Genomic DNA, 3954 nt, shown 5'->3' with positions numbered 1-3954 from the left:
TTTCACAGCCTATCAGAGAGGACGCTCTAGTGACGCTACGACGAGGTTGTCCAATCAGGAGAATAACACCTAAAGTGGGCGGGAGTTACGTAAAATACAGCCAATGAGCAGCGTCGATTCAGGCAGGAAGTTTCCCATCAATGTTTTATTAGAAATCTTTGAGGTTTTTATGGGTATTTCCGATTTTAGCTTTGAGAATTTATTCAATGTCCAGAAGCCGAAAGACCAACTGAAGAAAGGGAATAAAACAAAAGTAAAAATGGATAACATAAAAATGTCATCCATCCAAATAGAGAAGGCAAAAATCTGTCATATTTTTCTTTCTGCACTACAGAACAGACGGTTTTATTATGAAGGCTCCTGGAGGTTCAGGTGAAGACAGCGATACAGCAAAAGCTCTTTTAAGCACTTTTCAAAACCTTTCCAGGTAGTTTAGTGTCTCTGAGAGGACTCGTGTTTCAGATCTACTTCAAACCAGCAGAGCTCAGTCTCTCAGGTTCTGCTTTGGAAGGACACATGAACAAATAATGACACAAATATGATGTATAATATAAAAGAAAGTGTTTAAAAATGTTGAATGAACACAGTTTGAGCTATAAAGATATAAAATGTTGAAGTTTTCACATCTATGATAAATATTAAAGCATTCAGAATATCGGAGCCGTCTCCAGAGCTTTGACTCGAGCAACAAACACCAGAACTCTCTTCTCCACTTCAGCGTTGATGGTGGCCTGCGAGGCCCGAGGGTTCTCACGGAGAAACTGTGAGATCCCGAGGATACACTCCCTCTGAGGACACACACACACACACACACACAGTGATGAGCTCAGAAGTAGTGGAGTATAGAAATAATAACTCTCGATATAAACATAAAGTCATTTAGAAGAACATGACCCTTCAGGGCTCCCGTACATGACTCTGACTCATCCAGGAGCCTGTCAGGTTTGGAGAGCCTTAAGAGACGGAGTTGCAGTAACAGAAGTTCAAAACACTGACTGATCACGTGGTCCATGTAGCCTCTTAAAGTTCCAGGAAGTGCTTAGCAGGCAATAGAAAACAACAGGAAAACCACGATAATCAGTAAATAATGGCCGATAAATGCTTTGCAGCATTTATATGCTTGTGTTAACTGCTTTGAACTCTGTTAAGCTGACTAAACCTGCACAGTCGCTGACAGCCATAAAATCGTAATATTTTCTCTTGTTTTTGTTTTCCTTTCAGACTTGAGTGAGGCAGACTAACAGTAACAGACAAGTCTGGACTCACAGCAGCATTAGAATAACAACTGTGTAATAATAACAAATAAATTAAACTTTGACACTTTGTCTTGTGGCCCCTCAGATGTAAGATGCAGCACCAAGCAGCAGCCATGAGCCCACCAGGTCCAGAGTGGGCAGATAGGATTGCTCATTGAGTGAATATTATTGGAATTAATGTAACTAGTGCAGTGCCTGTAGGAAATATGTATTCCTACAGAAAAGTGGGAGGTTAAGTAGCTTTTTCATGGATGGCCAAATGAGGCTGTGTTTGAAGGTGGGACGTCAGGGATATTTAGGTTTGTTGTGAAATCTGATATTCCATGGTATAATTGTCCGTTTTTGACAATTTTTGTTTTTTTGCCATTATATTTCACCTTAAAAACTATTTACTTGGTGTCATTATTTTCAGCACAACCTCACATGTGTGACTGTACAGTTATTTTTTTATTTTGACATACTGTATTAACACAATGGACCTAAAATCACACACAAAAAAACCTATAAAATCCGAGTAGAAAAAGTTACTTTTTTTTTACTGTGAAAACCACAAATATGTTTAACAAACCATTCTTTATTGCTTATAATGCAAATATAAATTGTTGTTTGCTGTATATGAACATACATTTTAAAGATGTACAAAGTTATATGTAACTGTTTACATTTAAATGCAGGCAGTGCTCAGGTCTGCCTGAGGAGCTGCACTGCCTGCTGCACATTCAGCATCTCCTCATTGTTTTGACTCATTAAACAATAAAACGACTCCACTACACACTAAACACACGACACCAAACACTACATAACTAACTACACACTCCAAACACGCTAAATGTCACAAATCTCTCAACTCTCAATATCTCTGGCTGTCTCCACACTGACCGTCGCTGCCTGTCACTCATCCGCCTCCGTCCCGCCCACAACTTCCTGTTCCTCAACAACCAAACTTGCTGCTTGGACACTTTCGTGACAAAAGCCCGTTTGTACCGTTTCTTCCTGCACCAGAAACAAAGCAAACGTGACGGCAATGTTCATGAAAAAGCGTGGCGGACATTATTTACCCTAAGACCGGTTCTGGACCTGCCGGTGTGTCCGTCGACTCGGCAGCTGGGCGTGTTAGCGGCTAGCAGCTGCTAGCGGCTAGCAGCTGCTAGCAGCTAGCAGCTAGCTACACACGAACATCCACAGATTCCGGTTCCACTTTGTTGTCCTCTCGTATCCGGATCTCCTCAGACCCGAACAGACTCAGTCCAGACTCGTTTAGTCTCATTAATCCACAACAGTCAGTTTAGATGCACAGAACGGGACCGAACCGCCAGCAAAGTCCCGGTCCAGCTGGTGCTGCTGCAGGTATAAACCTGCTTGTTTCTTAAGGCGTGTAGTGGGAGTGAGCTCTGCAGTGATTGGCTCTTGTGCGCACGTGGCAGTGGTGGCGCTAGTGGGCAATGCTAGTGGAATATGGTATGTAAAGCATTTATTAAATAAATTATTAACTGTATCATTGTTGTCCAAACAAACCCAACGTCGCACACCCTTGAACCAAACAGCAGCCATGTTGAAACTCTCAGATCAGTCTGATCCTGATCTGCAGAGATATTTGAGGAACACACACACACACACACACACACACACACATACATACATGCACACAGAGATTCCTTGGTTTTATAGAAAGATAAGGAGTATGGTGTAGACCTCCTCTATATGATAAATGTCCTGAGATAATTGACGATGATAAATGATTCAGTACTACAATAATGAAACTGACTTGAATTTTTGACTTGAAACAGGGAGATTTGTGTTGAGAATCCTGATCATTTTTAAAATGTGATGTAGTATCAGAGTCAGGAGCCAGTGGGGAGGAAGGATCGCTGCTGTCATGGAAGGAACAGGTGAGCTCTCTATGCCCATATGATAGTAGTGGCCTGATATACTTTTTATCATTAAAAGTAATACAGTAAACAAAGCATGCAATAGAAGCAGCCATTACTTGCACTAAATTGAAATTATTTTAGAAAAATTACACGGAATTAAGAGGCTTTAGAGAACAGTGTGTTATTGTAGGCTTAACACGCAAATTACATTATTTTAATATAATATGTTGTGATCTAAAGTGGGCCGGTCTGAGGCATGAAAATTACAACACAATGAAATAAAAGGAACAACCTAGACATATTAAAATAGCAATAACAAATGCCTTATACAAAAATATACAAAAATGTATAAATAAGCAGAGTAATTGTATTGTAAGATAAATATGAGGTGCGGTGAACAGAGAGTATATAACCAGAGTGTGTGTAGAGACTGTGTGTCGTGACCAGAGTGTACAGGACACTCAGCACCGACGTGTGTATCATTCCAGTGACGTCAACAAACCCAACAGACTCGTCACGGTTCAGAAATGTGCTAATTAAAAGCAAAACATTAGAAATCTGTGAACAGTCAACTTGTTTGTAACAGTTTATGACATTTCACACTTTAAAGTGTTACAGGTCAGATATGAGTTTTGTCATCTGACTAAAGCTTTTCAACAGACTGAAAGATTTAAGATTAATGTTACTTTAACACAAGTCCTCGAAGTGGCGTCATACTTCCAGTCCAGGATCAGAAGGGCTAAGGCGCACAGCGTAACAAGGAGGGCTGCACCTGTCACGGATGGTCCGTGAACGCACCGATCATCATATTCATGAACTGGAAAGAT

The 3954-nt window shown here is 40.6% G+C and overlaps 1 non-coding gene across 1 annotated transcript; it reads right to left on the bottom strand.

The window, feature by feature from the left end:
- Nucleotides 1-3855: 3855 nt before the first annotated feature.
- Nucleotides 3856-3954, bottom strand: LOC119020334. Its single transcript, XR_005075292.1, has one exon. It is a non-coding gene; the product is annotated as a small nucleolar RNA U13 (small nucleolar RNA).

Source organism: Acanthopagrus latus, chromosome 5 (assembly GCF_904848185.1).
Source record: "Acanthopagrus latus isolate v.2019 chromosome 5, fAcaLat1.1, whole genome shotgun sequence".
Lineage (NCBI taxonomy): Eukaryota > Metazoa > Chordata > Actinopteri > Spariformes > Sparidae > Acanthopagrus > Acanthopagrus latus.
This window is presented reverse-complemented; position numbering and strand designations above follow the sequence as displayed.